The sequence below is a fragment of the Mesoplodon densirostris genome, chromosome 1 (assembly GCF_025265405.1).
Source record: "Mesoplodon densirostris isolate mMesDen1 chromosome 1, mMesDen1 primary haplotype, whole genome shotgun sequence".
In the NCBI taxonomy this organism is placed as follows: domain Eukaryota; kingdom Metazoa; phylum Chordata; class Mammalia; order Artiodactyla; family Ziphiidae; genus Mesoplodon; species Mesoplodon densirostris.
Window position 1 is genome coordinate 235,857,762 of NC_082661.1, and position 18,823 is coordinate 235,876,584.

Below are 18,823 nucleotides of genomic sequence, written 5' to 3' on the forward strand. Positions count from 1 at the left end.
AAAAGACAGCCTCTTCAATAAGTGGTGCTGGGAAAACTGCACAGCTACATGTAAAAGAATGAAATTAGAACACACCCTAACGCTATACACAAAAATAAACTCAAAATGGATTACAGACCTAAATGTAAGACCGGACACTATAAAACTCTTAGAGGAAAACAGAAGAAGAACACTCTTTGACGTAAATTATAGCAAGATCTTTTTTGATCAACCTCCTAGAGTAATAGAAATAAAAAAAAAAACAAATGGGACCTAATGAAACTTAAAACCTTTTGCAATGCAAAGGAAACTACAAACAAGATGAAAAGACAACCCTCAGAAAGGGAGAAAATATCTGCAAACGAATCAGTGGACATAGGACTAATCTCCAAAATATAGCTCATGCAGCTCAATATTAAAAAAACAAACAACCCAATAAAAAAATGGGTAGAAGACCTAAATAGATATTTCAGCAAAGAAGACATACAGATGGCCAAGAAGCACATGAAAAGCTGCTCAATGTCACTAATTATTAGAGAAATGCAAATCAAAACTACAATGAGGTATCACCTCATACCAGTCAGAATGGGCATCATCAGAAAATCTACAAACAACAAATGCTGGAGAGGGTGTGGAGAAAAGGGAACCCTCTTGCACTGTTGGTGGGAATGTAAATTGATACAGTCACTATGGAGAACAGTATGGAGGTTCCTTAGAAAACTAAAAATAGAATTACCATATGACCCAGCAATCCCACTACTGGGCATATACCCAGAAAAAACCATAATTCAAAAAAATACATGCACCCCAATGTTCACTGCAGCACTATTTACAATAGCCAGGACATGGAAGCAACCTAAATGCCCACTGACAGATGAATGGATAAAGAAGATGTGGTACATATATACAATGGAATATTACTCAGCCATAAAAAGGAATGAAATTGGGTCATTTGTAGAGACGTGGGTGGATCTAGAGACTGTCATACAGAGTGAAGTAAGTCAGAAAGAGAAAAACAAATATCGTATATTAACACATATATGTGGAACCTAGAAAAATGGTACAGATGAACTGGTTTGCAGGGCAGAAGTTGAGACACAGATGTAGAGAACAAACGTATGGACACCAAGGGGGGATAGTAGCAAGGGTGGGTGGTGGTGTGATGAATTGGGAGATTGGGTTTGACATGTATACTCTAATATGTATAAAATGGAGAACTAATAAGAACCTGCTGTACAAAAAAGTAAATAAAATTCTAAAATTAAAAAAAAATTTTTTTCAGTATACTCGTGGGATGACCTTTCAAGGAAGGCTCCTGTTGAATCCAGAAGATAGTGAAGCTATAAAAAGTAAGATAAAGCATAAAATTAACCATTTTAAAGTGAACAACTTGATGGCATATAGTACATGTGCAGTTATGCTACCACCGCCTCTATCGAGTTCTAAAATAAACTCTGCATCCATTAAGCAGTTTCTCTCCCTTCCCTGCTCCCTCTAGTCCCTGGCAACCACCAGTCTGCATTCTGTCCCTATGGACTTACCTGTTCTGGATATTTCACATAAATGGAGTCGTACAATATGTGACCTTTTGTGTCTGGCTTCCTTCATTTACTATAATGTTTTTGAGGGTCATCCATATTGTAGTCCTTTTGATGGTTGAACACTATTCCGTTGTATGTATATACCACAGTTTGTCCATTAATCTGTTGATGGGCCTTTAGAATATTTCTATCTTTTGGCTATCTGTGAATAATGCTGCTATGAACACGAGTATACATGTATTTGTTTGAGTACCTGTTTTCAGTTCTTTTGGCTACACACCCAGGAGTGGAATTGCTGGGTCACATGGTAGTTCTATGTTTGACTTTTTGAAGGAATGTTTTCCACAGTAGCTGCACCATTTTACATTCCCACTAGCAATGTACTGTACAAAGATTCCAGTTTCTCCTTATCCTCCTCAACACTTTTTTTTAAATAGCCATCCTAATAGTTGTGAAGTGCTACTTCATTGCTTTGATCTGAATTTCCCTAACGACTAAGGATGTTGAGCATCTTTTCATGTGCTTGTTGGCCATTTGTATATCATTTTTGGAGACATTTCTCTACAAGAACTTTGCCCATTTTTAAATTGGGTTATTTGTCTTTCTGTTGTTGAATTGTAAGTGTTCATTGTGTATTCTGCATACTAGACCCATATGAGATATATGATTTGCACATGCTTCTCCTGTTCTGTAGGTTGTCTTTTCACTTTCTTGACAATGGACTTTGATACACAAAAGCTTTTAATTTTGATGAACTCCAATTTATCTGTTTTTTTCTTTTGTTCATGCTTTTGGTGTCCTGAAGCTTTTTTTATGACAGGGACTTAATGCTTTAGAGGAAAACTAGACCTTTTCCAGAAGGTAACCTTTACTTTAAAATCCAGAGCCTTGCAAGTACAGATGTAACAGCTCCTTTGGAATCAATGGAAGAATAGAAGAGCCAGAAGCCACCTCAAGCACTGTTTAGAGAAGCGACTGGAGGAATCTCACTTCAATACAAATTAAACATCAGTGGCAGAATCATAAGTATTTTAAACTTATCACAGATCAGAAAGGACAGTGTCTTTGAATTATTATGTTTAAAATCAAAGTCAGAAGGTTTGATACAAAATTTATGGAAATGATGATACTGGGTTGGCCAAAACGTTCATTCAGGTTTCTCCATAACATCTTCTGGAAAAACCAAAATGAACTTTTTGGCCAACCCAGTATTTCAACATTTTTCTGTTTCTATGCTAGTTAATTTTGGTAGCTACTGTGCTTCCCTTTATAAATAAGGAGACTATTCCAAATTACAATGACTGTATTTTTCTCACAGTTTGTTTGCCTATAATTTACCTGATACCGCAAAGCAGCCAAATGGATCTTAACTTTATTTTTACCTCAGTGTATTATTTAGAAATATATACAAGGAAAAAAAAGCCACAGTTTATTTTCTGGTTCTTGGTTATTGTCATAGGGTATTGAAAGGTTAAGCTGATCTAGTAGCTTTACAAGCAGAATTTAGTTAAGCTCAGAAGAGAGAAAACAGCCAGTGTATTTGCCTTCTCCCAAATACACGGAACTAACTTGTTTCGTGTGCATAAGTATGATCAGATTAAGTGAGCATTTTTTAAAAAAATGTGAGGCATTTATATTTGGGGAATAAAATAAGCCCACTTCTCTGGGTTCTGAAGACAAATGTATCGAATCAAGCATTTTCTCTGTAGATGTAGTGAGTACGTCTCATCGGATATTATATTCAACAAAATAAGTGGGTCATGAAAGCATTGTCCTTGGACTTTGTTCCTTTCCTTTGTTCTTTGATTGAAAAATTCCATTCTACCCCAATGAATACTACATTTTTTATCCCCAGGAGACCAGAGATGGCTAGTGCAACACAAATGTCTGAGTTCTAAAAATATATATTATTATGTGCGAGGCTTGCGAACTCCTCCTTGAAAATGCTCTGCAAGCGGTGATTAAACTTTTCAACTTGGACCCCTTTCATGCTGCTGGGCTGGGCCTTCCAGCGTTTGCTCTCGGTCTCCCCTTCTTCAAAATGAAACACAATATCTTAAGCTAACAGAACCCGAAGAGGCTGATCATTGGCTCCCATTGTCCACTGAGGCCGAAGCCCCGCCCCCTTGGCTTGTGCTGACAAGCTGTTTATATTTTTGTAAGGGCTACCCTTTAACTGGGCAGCCTGATGACTATAATGGGCCCGATTGTCTGTGGGCTGCAGAGAGCTGAGTCCCCACATCTGAGGAGGCTGGGGCCCGTCTCTGATGCACTGGAGTGGCTGATATGGAACACCGGTAAGGGCGCTTCTAAGTGTGTGGTGATGCTTTTTCTGGGCTGGCTGGTTGATCCTGAGCACTGTTTTGGAGAAACGAGTTGTGCTTGAATTGCTAGCTTTTTCCTGGTTTTAATTTTCTGCCTGCTAAAGACGGAAGGAAGAGATTGGTTCTCTGGATTTGCAGGCGAAGCTCATAGGGATCCCTGTCAACGCTGACAAGAAAGGAGCAGGGAAGGAAAAAAATTGGGGAGAGATGCAAGCAAGCGGGTTTGACACTAAAGCAACACGGAAGAGGCAAAGCGTAGGGCTACTTTGGTGATGCTGTGAGACTCAAAGCCTGTTTTATTTTCTAACTTAGCTGTTCACAGACGGGAGTTTAGCTTTGCCACTGTGGGGTTTCTGTAAGCCAGCTGTTAGCCCGTGTAACTCAGCTAACCCGCTTTGAAAAGGTCTAAGCTCTGCTGGTGTTTTCAGAGGGCAAACTGTAGTAGTCTTGTTTGCCATAAATAGTTCTATTCAGAAATTTGGGAACGGTTTAGAGCTGCAGGCTGTAAAGTTTTATTGCCCCATAAAAGTGCTCAGAAGGTACTAAAGCCAGCTGCAGTGGGGCTCAGGAATGACGGGAAGCCCCCGGGCGATTAGAGCATTTGTCCTTGACTAGCCAAGAGAGAAGCCCGCGGAGCCAGAGGACATCACGTGAGAGGTGGCGCTGAGCCCTGAAATGGGTTTCGCTAGCGCTGCTGGGGCTCTGTCTGGTTTCCGGCATGTCGGTGAGCGAGGGCAGAGGGCTGTTCATCGTGCCTGGCTCCATCACCCTGGATGCCCCCTGGGGCGGAGTAGACACCTCTCCTAGGGCAGAGGGCCCCACTAGGCAAGCGAGGAGGTGTGCTGCTGCTGCGCGGTCAGCAGGGGCGAGCGGATGGACCGTCATTTTCTTTCTTATTCTCTCTGCCCACCAGCTGGCTGTTTTAAGACCCACACTGCGTCCTGCAATGGAGGCAACTCTTGTGCCAAACGCTTATCAAAAAGGTGCCAGGGGCTCCTCACCTCCCAAGACCGGCAGGGTTGGGAACCAGGGTGGCTTCACATTCTCTCCTTTTCTCTCCTGCCGCTCTCTTCCTCTTCCTCCCTTCCTCGCTCAGACATTTACGGATCCCTAGTCACTATGTGCAAGTCCCTGGGGACATAGAGCTCAGAAGCATGGTGTCGGCCCTGGAAGAATTCACAGGCTGTCAGAGAACCACCAGGGCAGAGTTATGATAGAAATATGTACGAGGCGCGGTGGGAGGGTGGGAGGGAGCACCCTTAGCCAGATTGGGGATATCAGTGAAGGCTTTGTGGAGAAAGGGAGGATTCCAGAAGGGAGTCTTGAAGACGCAGGAGGAGTGGGTCAAATGGACATGGAGGGAAGGGTGACGTGCTAGAAGTCTCTGGTGTGGTCGGTCAGTGGTGGGTCTTGTGAACACCTGTGTACCAGGGCTGGAAACCACTGAGCCGAAGGGTCCAGAGGCAGGAGGCAGTATTCAGGGAACAACTAAACTGCTCGTTTAGTGTGGTTGGAACCTAGTATGTGAGTGAATAAGTGATCCTGGCTGAGATGAAACTGACAGAAAATGAAGCCAAAGAAAATTGTTCCATAAGGCTGAAGCAAAGTGGCAAGACCTTGACACCTGTTTTATCAGGGTAGTAGATATTTAGGGATCCGTCATCTATTTTTAAAAATATATAAATTTATTTATTTATTTGTTTATTTATTAATTTATTTATCTTTGGCTGCATTGGGTCTTTGTTGCTGCGCGCAGTCTTTCTCTAGTTACGGCAAGCGGGGACTACTCTTCGTTGCAGTGCACGGGCTTCTCATGGCGGTGGCTTCTCTTGTTGCAGAGCACAGGCTCTAGGCACGTGGGCTTCGGTAGTTGTGGCATGTGGGCTCCAGAGCACAGGCTCAGTAGTTGTGGCGCACAGGCTTAGTTGCTCCGCGGTGTGTGGGATCTTCCCAGACCAGGGCTTGAACCCGTGTCCCCTGCATTGGCAGGCGGATTCTTAACCACTGCACCACCAGGGAAGTCCTCCGTCATCTACTTTTGTATTTGTTTAAATTTTTCATAATAAATTTTGTAAAAAGTAGGATGCACCAAGACCAGAACATAGCTCAAACAGAGCGGAACTTGAATCCCAGGTCTTCTGGTTTCTAGTGACTACAGGAGACCTTGTCAAGTTACTGAACCCCGCCAGTTCTCATTTTCCTCATCTGAAAATGGGAGTAATAATATCCACCTCACTGGGCTGTTATGAGGATTGAGATGATAGAACATGCAGACATCCCTCCATAGTGTTTGGCATGGAATCATACCTTTTCCCTCTCAGATGAACCATCTCATCCATTCTGACTGAGGTTTCCAGATGCTGTAGAGGGTTCCAAGCAGGGAACCTTGAAATGTTCTGTAAGCTACACGAGCAAGAACCTGCAAAGCAAAGTATTGAGCTGGAAGCAAATCTGGGGCTAGACAAGTGGCCTGAAAAACATCCACACCACAGACTGACACGTGTGAGTTTACCAAGGTTAGCCCTGCAGATGGCTAAGGGACAGAGAGCCCAGTGACCTTGGCTCTCCCAAGGCCTCCCTACCTAGAGCAATGGAACCCCAATTTGATTTACATTTATAATCCCTTGCATTTCACGTATTCTCTGTCTACTTAAATTGTCAAGTGAGACACACTCACACCACCACTCACATGCAATTAATGATAATTAATAAGCATGCAATTTGGTCATCCTGGGGGTTAAAAGGACCCATCAAGAAAGATGGAAAGCAGATCAGAACCATAGACAGGGATTTCATCCCCTGGGGAGCCCCTGGGAGCCATTTAGATAAGCATCATCTCACCTCAAGCCAAACCTGCTGGGAACAGGATCCCTTATCACACCCGCAGTCCTGTTCAGCCTTTCAAGGAGAGCATTTCCTGGTATGTAGGTCTTTAACTACCAGGTGTGTTTGCCCACTCTTGGCCCTTGCTTTCTAGTACCATACCTGAGGAGTCAACACTGAGGGAACGGCACACTTCACATTTTGCAGCTGTTGTGCAAAATAGGACTTCAGTGAAATTCCTCAACCGGTTGCCTGTACAGAAGCCGCAAGGAGCCAAAGGGCCAACCTCTGACTTTACAAGCGCCAGATATGCTTCTTGACACCGGTCTCTGCAACTAACTTGGCAAATGCTGTCCATCCTTAATGGTTGTGTAGGAGGGAGGTATTTAAGTCTATAGCATCCTCAAAGCCTCGGTACAGACCTGGTCAGGGCAGGCCGTGTCCAATGTGTGTTCTTCAGTGCGTTACGGAGCTGAGCCTATCTTCACTGAGATCCCACCAGGGACGCTCCAAGGACAGAGTTCTCACTGGGTGCGTTTTTCCCCCCTCCGACTTCTCCCACTCTGCCCACAAGGGTAAAACAGAGTTCACGCTGAACTTTGAAGCTGTAACCTGGCCTCAGAACTATGTACCATAAAGGGCACTCACGTGTTTTCCAAGGTAGTTTCAAGTCCGTATAGTTTCCTAGTTGCAACACTGGGTGATTTCACTTTAACTGCAGGAGCTTTAAGCAGAATCTTTCTGAGGAGCCTCTTTGTGAAAAAGCCCTGTGAAATCTGCGAGGCCAACTCCTTCCATGGTCCTCAAGTGCTCCGCGGGCGCCTGGGCCATCACTGCATTTCCACGACTGCCCAGGAGAGCCGAGTCTCTTTGCTATGTCACTAACACACAGGTTCTCGCACTGGGAACCAAGCGACAAGAACCAGGACTCTTAGGATACAGGATTCTTGTCCTGTGCTCCTCACTGGATGATTCTATTATCTTAAGAGCATTTTTAATGAGAAAACGGCAGCCAGCGGTGATTTCTCAGAAATGTGGCCCATTTCAGTATACCCTCAGGGAGGCTAGCTCTTGTGTCTTCTGGATACTCTCTGTGATCTGGGCACACTGGCGGGGGCAACATAAATATTAATTAATGCCAGTCCATTAGGAAAAGAAAATGGAAAGACCCCTAGAGCAGTGACCCTACAAGCCCCAGAGGCCTTGCTGGAACTGTGACAAGGAAAGGCAGTGACACGGCCTGAGAAAAGCAGCTTTCTTCCCACACTCAACTCAGGCACTGAAGCAGGGGTGGCATTGTATGCGCTGTCGCTGGCGGGCGGGAGGGGTCCCTGGCAGCCCTGGCAGCCGCCCAGCATCCCCCATCGCTGTCCGGGGTATTCAGGGACCACGGGCCTCCTCGCCGACCGGGGCTCCGCAGCTGCCGTCTGCACACAGACCTGGGGCTCATTACGAGGGGCAGGGTCCTCGGGGGAGGGGACCTGGGCTCAGGGCGGAATAGGGCCGGTGGAGGGAGGGCTTGGCGACCGCCGATCCTTGTCCTTTCCGGGAATTGGAGTCACTGGGTCAGAGAAACGTCTCAATACCTTCCGGGTTTCCAAGGCTGGTTGTAAACCTGCTCCTTTAGGGTGGAAACCACGTCCTTGTATCCTCACCCTTATGAGGGCTTTAGGATCCGGGTGGGGAAGGGAGTCCCATCAGAGCAGCTCCCAGTTCTTTCTGTGGAAGCTGATACTGCAGATCCCTTCCCCCGAGTGGTTTTAAATCTCCCTTCTCCTCCATTTTTGTTCTTTAGTCTCTGAAAAGCCTGAGAAGGGGATGGGGGCGGCAGGCAGGGAGAAGAAAAGAGGCGGAGGGGGGCGGGGCTGGAGAGGAGGAAAAGCTTCCAGCTCCTTCCTCTCGCCAAGGCTTGTTTGTTACTGCGGTGGGAGGTTTTGTTTGGGGACCTTTCGTTTTTTTCCTTTGAATCGACGCAGCCCGTTCTGGTGCAGCCCGTGGAACAGCTCTTTCCAGCTCGTAGCCCCCAGGCCGAGGCTTGTGTCTCTAATGCCTTCTATTAACGCCGGGGGAGCTTCGGTTTGGTTCTGATCTCCTCCAGTTCCCAGGCATGCACTTTCCCAGCCCTGGACTGGGGAGTTTTGTGGGTGTGGTAGAGCACAGAGCCGTCAGGCTCCAGCCCTTAAAATGGAGGGAATAACACTGATTAAGCACCAACTGTATGCCAGGGACTGTTCTAAGTGCTTTGTGTATACGAACCAGTTACCCCTCCAAGGTAGGTATTATCATTCCCTGTTTTCAGGTGAGGAAACCAAGCTTGGAGAGTTAAGAAAATTGTCCAGGGTTGCACAGCTGGTCAGGGGCAGGCTGGCATTCTGGCTCCGGAAGCTGCATTTTTAACCAATATGCGATACCCCCAGGGATGCATGGTATTCTTTCATATGTATACAGAAGAGTGTATGTATTCAGGCCCCTATTTCTGGTTATTTAACTTCGTTCAAAATTTTTTCCTATTACTGATAATATAATGATGAATGTTTCTGTAATAATAGCTAATAATTCTTAACATTTATTGAACTGCTAACGGTGACAGGCACTGTTTCAAGTTCTTTATGCATCGTAACTAACTTAATCTTTGTGACTACTATGAGTACTGTTTCACCAATGAGGAAAGCGAGGCCAGAGCAGTTGGTTAAATATTTTGTCCCAGGTTGCACAATTAGGAGGTGGCAGACTTATCTCAAAGCTGTTGGTCTTATGATGCTGTCTAGACATAGGTCTGTGACCACACCTCTGATATTGCTTCAGGAAAGATTCTGAAGCTGGAATTACTAGGGCAGAAGATAGAAATATTTTTAAGGATCTGGATATATATCACAAAATTATTTTCCCGGAACGATGGATACTTATGCTAATTTGTATTCCCATGAGTGCTATGCAGTTGATTAAGGAATCTAAACAGTTGGATGAGTCCCTGGGCGATGTGTCCATAAGCATTTTGGATGTTGTCAGTTAATCTGGGCATTTACTATCATTAATGATATTATTTTTATGAAAATAAAATATATGTCTGCTTCAAAACTACATTTTGGTGGGAGCATCTGAGGTGCTGGTAATGTTCTATTTCTTGATCTGGATGGTGTTTACCCTGTTATCACAAGGATGAATTATCCTTGTGATAATTCATGAAGCTATTGCCTTAGAACTTATGCACTTTTCTGTTTGTAATTTATACTTAATATAAGTTTATTTACACACTACTATGTGTAAAATAGGTAAACAACAAGGACCTATTGTATAGCACAGGGAACTATATTCAATCTCTTTTAATAACCTATAATGGAAGAGAATCTGAAAAAGAATATATATATGTATAACTGTATCACTTCGCTGTACACCTGAAACTAACACAACTTTGTAAATCAATTGTACTGCAATTCTAAAAATTTAAAAATTAAAATTTATTTAAAAAAACACTATCAGGGACTTCCCTGGTGGTCCAGTGGTTAAGAATCTGCCTGCCAATGCAGGGGACACAGGTTTGATCCCTGGTCAGGGAACTAAGATCACACATGCCATGGGGCAACTAAGCCTGTGCGCTACAACTACTGAGCCTGTGCTCTAGAGCCCGTGAGCCACAACTACTGAAGCCTATGCGCCACAACTACGGAGCCTGTGCGCTCTAGAGCCCGTGCACCACAACTAGAGAGAAGCCCGAGCACCGCAACGAACGATTCTGCATGCCACAATTAAGACCCGTCGCAGCCAAATAAATAAATTAATTTTTAAAAAAACTTTAAATATAACCTTTTGGAAGTTAGGGATAGAATACATTGGAATCCATTGTAAAGAATAAGAAAATGACTCAGTCATCACCATGTTTTCTCCACATGTTGGATAAAAGGAGATTTTACAGGAAACAGTTTCTTGATTCCTTTTTTTCTCATCTCTAATACGAGAATTGAATAGACGTTAAACCACAATATTCCTAAGAAATACAGTTCTAAAAAAGTCCTTTGCCTGTTTCTATTGTTTTGGTTTTGTCCAAGAAAGGTTTTTTCTTTGAAACTCTAAAAGTATGACACAAATTTAAAATAGTCAGGGCTTCCCTGGTGGCGCTGTGGTTGAGAGTCTGCCTGCCGATGCAGGGGACACTGGTTCGTGCCCCGGTCTGGGAGGATGCCACATGCCGTGGAGCGGCTGGGCCTGTGAGCCATGGCCGCTGAGCCTGCGCGTCCGGAGCCTGTGCTCCGTGGCGGGAGAGGCCACAGCAGTGAGAGGCCCGCGTACCACAAAAAAAAAAAAAAAAAGTCAGAGTTATGATGAATGAGTTTTTGGCAAGGACTTGAGAATAATGATTATGACCCCAGAGAGAGTTGTTCTCTTTCTGTCTTCGCTTTCTAATGTGTTCTTCCTTAATATTTGGTTTTGAGATACTGGGTTCTGTGATATGGCCTGATGCCTCTATTCAGCAATGTCCCTAAAGACTCAGGTACATCTTTCCATGGCTAATGGATCAGCCCAAGAAGATCAATATATCATCATTTCAAGAAAACATTATAAGAAAGTATGCTCTTACTCTAATGGAAGCCAGTTGCAATTTCCTTATCAATGGTTGTAAAATATTATTTTAGTGCTTATTTCCCTCTGCTGACTTTATATTCGATCTAAAATGAATTATTTAGCCCCATTCAATTTCTTAGTTCCTGGACTCCAGTTGTAATTGTTATCAGTTTTTATTCCTCTGCCACAGAGGACTGACGTGGCTGCAGGATGAGGACCTTTCATGACAAGACAGAAGGAGCCATGTTTCCCAATTCTTCCTTTCGTTTCTACACCCCCCCACCTGCCAAAGTCTCAGTGTGAGATTCTGTGAGTTCTTTTATTGAGTTATTAATATTCCTTTATTTAGACTGACTTTCTTCCATTTCTACCAAATATCTCACCACTGTGTTAGTCTGCTCAGGGTGACATCACAGAACACCGTAGGCTGGGTAGCTTAAACAACAGGAATGTATTTTCTCACAGTTCTGGTGGCTGGAAGTTCAAGATCAAGGTGCCCACATGGGTGGGTTCTGATGCGAGCCCTCTTCCTGGTTAGCAGATAGCAGGCTTCTCACTGTGTCCTCACATGGTCTTTTCGCTCTGCATGTGGAGAGAGAGAAATCTCTGGTGTCCCTTCCTCTTCTTATAAGGCCACGAATCCTATTGGATTAGGGCCATACCTTATGACCTCATTTAACCTTAATTACTTCCCTAAAGGCCCCGTCTCCAAATATCCCTGAAATAAATGGGGGTAAGGGCTTCAACATATGAATTTGAGGGAGGGCACAACTCAGTCCATAACATTACCAGAGTAACTACAATTAAAATTAAGCTTTGTTGGGACTTCCCTGGCAGTCCAGTGGTTAAGACTGCACACTTCCAATGCAGGGGGTGTGGGTTGGATCCCTGGTTGGGGACCTAAAACCCCACGTGCTGCGCGGCCTAAAAAGAAAAAGAAAAATTAAGCTTTGTTTTCCCTTTCAAAGTAGGTCTTTTTTTCCCCCTAGTGTTTCTGTTAAATGACATTTAATTTTTTAATATGTAAAACATTTTTGGATTTCTGCTATCTGTACTATGGGAATCTAGACATAAAGAAGACATAGACCTACTCAAGTAGATGCCTGAAGGGGTTTATATAAAGTAATGAAGGAGATGATTGCATGTACAAAGAACCAGAATACCTAGAAGACTGGAGATTCTTTAAAAGACACCGTGCTATGCTATGGGATTCAGAGGAAAAGATTATCCTCCTCCAAGGGCCACCATTTGAGCATCATAATCAGGGACAGGCAGGCTGTGGACTGGGGAAGATGTAGACAAGGCCACACCAGGCTCAGCAGGAGCAGGCACCAGGAAGCAGGAAAGTGCAGTGCAGTTGGAACTGAGGGAGTCAGGAGGGAGCACTGTGGAGGCTAATCTTAGGGCATAAGAGCGGGTTGGTCATGCTCTGAAATCAGCACTTAAAAAGAGTCACTGTGACTAAATGGCCCTTGACAATCTGGATATTTTGTCTCAGTAATTCTGATGCCATCAATTTTTTCTCCAGGGTTGCAACGGACCAGTTTCTTTGTGCACCAGATGAAGTATGTAGCTGGCTGTGCGGTGTGTGGGAGAGGGAAGGGGAGAGAGAGGAAAATGAAGGAATGAGACTGTCTCTTTAAAAAATAAGGTCACACTTACCTGCCGTGGCAGGATGCTCACACAACGAAAGCCATGAGGACACCAAGACTAGCTGAGAGAACAGCAGAGTCTTTCCAAGTCCCCCCACCAAAATATTTCACTTACAGCACTTGATGTAAACATATAAACTGGCAACATAAAGAAAATAGTCATGGAAGGGAGCATATTCAAAATGTTCCACATCACTAGTGATCAAATAAATACAAAATTTAAAAACAATGAGTTACTATTTTCTCCTTATCAGATTAGCAAATATTTTAAAATGATACTGCTGGCGAGGGTGTGTGTCTCATGGCGCACATTGCTAATGGGAATGTAAACTGTTACAACCTTTCTAGAAAGTAATTGTGCAATGTTTTACTCTCTTGAGAGCCCCAGAAATATTAATACACTTTGATGGGATAATTCCACTTATAGGAATCCATGCTGAGAATACCGAGGTGTGGACAAAGGTGTGTGTTTAACAATTTCGCTGAAGTTTAATTTATAATAATTGGAAATTTAGAAACAATCTAAATGTGAACTCTTGGAAAACTGGCTGCATAAATGATGTATCAATTAATGGAATATTCTTCAGCTGTTTAAAAATGTGTTTTCAAATAATTTTACCGATATAAATTTGCATATTATAAATATGTTTTTAAAAAGCATTTTCCAAAATTATGTATGTAATAAAAATATGCATGAGGAAAAATATAGAGATAATAACTTGTAATGATATTTATTCATATTGCAAATATTTATTAAGCATATTGTATGTCTGGCAATGTATTTGTCTGTAGGTAGTGGGTCTATAGATGATCTATTCTATTCTTTATACTTTGCTGGGTTTTCCAAATTTTCTAGAGCATTTAATTGCTTTTTGTCCAAAATATGCATTTTAATAAAACCTTTCTTAATAAAACCTTTCTATCTTTTAGGGCCCAAGTCCACCCTTCCATAAAGTATTTCGTGGTTACACTAATAGGAAATAACCTCTAGCTTTTCTATGACTCTTTCATACTGATCTTAACATATATGGTCTTGAATTGGAGCCACTCTATGTATGATGTTCATCCCAACTGGTTTGGGAGCTACTGGAGAACAGGGATTATGATTTAGAGGTCCTGAGTACCTAAGCAAAAGCCTAGCTCTCCTTCCCCACCTTCCATAAAGCCTTTCCTGCTACTTGAAAAAGTGGGTGATTTTTTCTTCCCTTGAATCCTCAAAACAGCTTTTATGCCTCTTTTATTGGAGGTCCATTCTGCTTTGGATGATAGTTAATTGTGCTTGTCTTGACCCCCTATTCGTCACCCAACTCCTGATTATAGGAAATGAATCTTGTTCCTCTCTGTGCCCAGAGTGGTGCCTTGTATAAGGTGTGTGTTTAATAGACAGTTAGACCTATGACTGAATGTGTATTGTGTTAGAGAGTGTTCTAATTACATTCTTTTTTTTTTGCGGTAGGCGGGCCTCTCACTGTTGTGGCCTCTCCCCCTGCGGAGCACAGGCTCTGGACGCGCAGGCTCAGCGGCCATGGCTCACGGGCCCAGCCGCTCCGCGGCATGTGGGATCCTCCCAGACCGGGGCACAAACCCGTGTCCCCTGCATCGGCAGGCGGACTCTCAACCACTGCGCCACCAGGGAAGCCCTCTAATTTCATTCTTTTACATGTAGCTGTCCAGTTTTCCAAGCACCCACTTAATGAAGAGACTGTCTTTTCTCCATTGTATATTCTTGCCCTCTTTGTCATAGATTAATTGACCACAGGTGCGTGGATTTATTTCTGGGCTTTCTATCCTGCTCCATTGATCTATAAGTCTGTTTTTGTGTCAATACCATACTGTTTTGATTACTGTAGCTTTATAGTATAGTCTGAAGTCAGGAAGCCTTATTCCTCCAGCTCTGATTTTCTTTCGCAAGATTGCTTTGGCTCTTTGGGGTCTTTTGTGTCTTCATACAAATTTTGAAATTTTTTGTTTTAGTTCTGTGAAAAATGCCATTGGTAATTTGATAAGAATTGCATTGAATCTGTAGATTGCCTTGGGTAGTATAGTCATTTTGACAATATTGATTCTTCCAACCCAAGAACATGATGCATCTTTCCATCTCTTGTGTCACCTTCAGTTTCTTTCATCAGCATCCTAAATTTTCACAGTACAGATCTTTTGCCTCCTTAGGTAGGTTTATTCCTAGCTATTTTATTCTTTTTGATGTGACGGTAAAGGGATGGTTTCCTTAATTTCTCTTTCTGATCTTTCATTGTTGGTGTATAGAAGTGTGACAGATTTCTGTGTATGGACCTATGACTGAATGAACATGGGCTCTTTCCAGCTATTTCCAACAGGTGCCCTGCAGTTAGCACCTGCTCAGAAGAGTTGAAGACTGCTGTACAGGTCCAGGAGCAGAAGGTGAGATCAGAGATGCCTACAAAGACTGAGTATCCCCAAAGCACTGAGCAATGGTAGTCATGAAGCCCAACCCCCCAGAAGAATCTGCCAGGAAATAACTTCACCTTAGACCTGTGATGCCCCCAATACTACTCTTTAGCTCCTCTCTGGGTCCTGAGAACTTCATCTGTAAAGCTTTGCCTTCTTTCACCATATCACAAACTCATAGAGATGAATTCCCCAAAGAATTCCACTCCTCCAGTCATAAATTGAACATCATAGATTTGCCCTGCTGCCCATTTCAGGCCCTAATCCCCCAAAGGTGGTCATTAAGAGAAAAGTTTAAAATCAAGGACTGCATAAATATAATTTTAGAATTAAAAAACACAAGGAAATAGGCACAAGATTCGGTTCCATGGAACTTGCGTTTATTGTGCTCCAAATTTTTGCAAAGCCTTGTCCTGGGCACTGAAAATAATCCAAAGATTAAATAGGACATTGATCTCATTCATTAGATCTCCTGTGAATATACGGCACTGTAACAGGAAAGGGGGGAGTGGAGGGGAGGGGGGGGTCGCTGCACAGGGCTGCAGGGGTCTGCAGTGGGACTGGATAGAGGTGGGAAATAAATGGAAGAGCTGTTGGAAGTTATGCTCGTAATCGTGGACATTGATACTTTGGGTCTGTGCCCAGGAAATGTAAGATGTGGGTGTAAAAGAGTTCTGAGCACAATTTTCAATGTTTGTATAGGGGCTGGGTCCTCCGACACCACCAAGCAATTCTCTGCAACACCAGCAGGGTGTCCTACAGTTCAGCTCAACACTGACACTGCTACCTAGAGAGAGCATCAGACTCCACAGGTTAAAGGTTTGGTCGCACAAGACTACACCCCCACACACATTCCCACCCCCTTCCACCCCCTTCCGAGGCCAGTCACAAGTCCAGGTTGTCACCTATGCTTCTGATCCACCGGCTACAGACAAGAGGTTTCAACGACCCCTTCCTTCGGCTCGATTAATTGGCTAGAGCAGCTCACAGAACTCAGAGAAACATTTTTCTTGCTAGATCACCAGTTTATTACGAAAGGATATAACTCAGGAACAGACAGATGGAAGAGATGCACAGGGCAAGGTGTGGGGAAAGGGTGAGGAGTTTCTATGCTCTCTCCAGGTGCACCACTCTCCCCAGATCTCCATGTGTTCCCCAACCTGGCTCTCAGAACTGTGTCCTTTCGAGTTCTTATGGAGGCTTTATTACATAGGCATAACTGATTAAATCATTAGCCATCGGCGATTGATTCAACCTCCAGTCCCTCCCCCTCCCCAGAGGTCAGGGTGTGGACTGAACATTCCAACCTGCAAATGACAATGTTGGTTCTCCTGGCAACCAGCCCCCATCCTTAGGTGTATAAAAAGACATTTAACATAAAAAAAAACATTCTTATGGGTCTCATCACTTAGGAAATTCCAAGAATTTTAGGAGCTCTGTGCCAGAAATGGAACGAAGACCAAATATATATTTATTATAAATCACAATATCATGGGGTGGGATTCAGATAGAATAGGAAAGGCTTTAGGAAAAAATCCAGAAACTAAAATTCTAAGGCAGTATTGGATAGAATGTGTGATATGAGACAGGTTGTCATAGAAAAAAAAAAAAGATAGAAAGGGCTTCCCTGGTGGCGCAGTGGTTGAGAGTCCGCCTGCCAATTCAGGGGACACGGGTTCGTGCCCCGGTCCGGGAAGATCCCACATGCAGCGGAGCGGCTGGGCCCGTGAGCCATGGCCACTGAGCCTGCGCGTCCGGAGCCTGTGCTCCACAACGGGAGAGGCCACAGTAGTGAGAGGCCCGCGTACTGCAAAAAAGAAAAAAAAAAAAAGATAGAAAAAGATGGTATTTAACAGAACCCAGCGCATCTGTCCATGTTCTTAGCTACTGTCAACACTAGTTAGTTTAAGCATAAAAGGAATTTGTTAAAGAATATTAAAACACCATCAAGAAAGTGAAAGACAACTTACAGAATTTAAGAAAATTTTCTCAAGTCATATTTCAATAAGGGACTTGTTTGCAGAATATAAAAATTAAAAAATAAATTTAAAAAGGCAATTAAAGGGACTTCCCTGGTGGCACAGTGGTTAAGAATCCGCCTTCCAATGCCGGGGACATGGGTTTGAGCCCTGGTCTGTGAAGATCCCACATGCTGCGGAGCAACTAAGCCCGGGCGCCACAACTACTGAGCCTGCGCTCTACAGCCTGTGAGCCACAACTACTGAAGCCCGCACGCCTAGAGCCTGTGCTCTGCAACAAGAGAAGCCACCGCAATGAGAAGCCCGTGCACCGCAACAGAGAGTAGCCCCCCGCTCGCCGCAACTAGAGAAAGCCCTCGTGCAGCAATGAAGACCCAACGCAGCCAAAAATAAATAAATAAATAACAAGACAAAAATGGGCAAAGAATGATGATTGCACAACAATGTGAATGAATGTGCTTAATGTCACTGAACTGCACACTTCGAAATGGCTAAAGTGGTAAATTTTATATATTTTTAACCACAAATAAAAAAAATTTTTTAATGGGTAAAGGATTTTAATAGACATTTTTTCAATGAAGATACACAAATGGTCAAAAAGCACATGAAAAGATATTCAACATTATTAGCCTTAGGGAAATACCAGTAAAAACCACAATGAGATACCACTTTATACCCACTGGGAAATTGGAACCCTAATATAATATTGCTAGTGGTAATGTAAAATGATGTAACTGCTTTGGAGAACAGTCTGGCAGTTCCTCACATTTTTAAACATAGAACTACCACATGACCCAGTAATTCTCCTCCTAGATATATACCCAAGACAAATGAAAATATATTTCAGACAAAAACTTGTACACAAATGTTCATAGCAGCATTATTCATACTAGCCAAAAAGTGAAAACAATCCACTGATGAACAGGTAAATAAAATGTAGTACATCCAGACAATGAAATCTATTTGGCAATACAAGGGATGCTGTACTGCTATGTGCTACAACATGGATCAATCTTAAAAAAATTTTGCTCAGTGAAAGAAGCCAGACACAAAAGGCCACATGGTGTATGATTCCATTTATATGAAATGTCCAGAATAGGCAAATTCATAGAGACACAAAGTAGATTAGTGGTTGCCAGGGGCTGGGAGGAGGGGGAAATGGGGAGTGACAAGCTAGTGTGTGTGAAGTTTCTCTTCAGGGTGATGAGAATGTTCTGGAATTAGATAGTGGTGATGGTTGCACTACCTTGTGAACATACTAAAAGCCACTGGAGTGTACACTTTGGTTTTTTTTGAAGATTCTTTTTTTTAATTGAAGTATGATTTATAATGTGTTAATTTCAGGTTTACAACAAAGAGATTCAGTTATACATATATATATCTTTTTGTTAAAGATTCGTTTCTCTTATAGGTTATTACAAGACATTGAGTATAGTTGCCCTTGCTATACAGTAGGTCCTTGTTGGTTATCTATTTTATATATATGGGTTGTCCACTTTAAATGGATGAATTTTATACTATGTGAATTATATCTCAAT

The 18,823-nt window shown here is 43.0% G+C and overlaps 1 protein-coding gene across 1 annotated transcript in view; it reads left to right on the forward strand.

Annotated features, from left to right (window-relative positions):
- The first annotated feature begins 3,719 nt into the window (after positions 1 to 3,719).
- TRIM2 (tripartite motif containing 2) overlaps positions 3,720 to 18,823 on the forward strand; it is a 121,368-nt gene continuing 106,264 nt past the window's right edge. The window contains exon 1 of the mRNA XM_060116524.1: positions 3,720 to 3,817. The gene's annotated coding sequence lies outside the window, so the exon portion shown is untranslated. The remainder of the gene's footprint in view (positions 3,818 to 18,823) is intronic.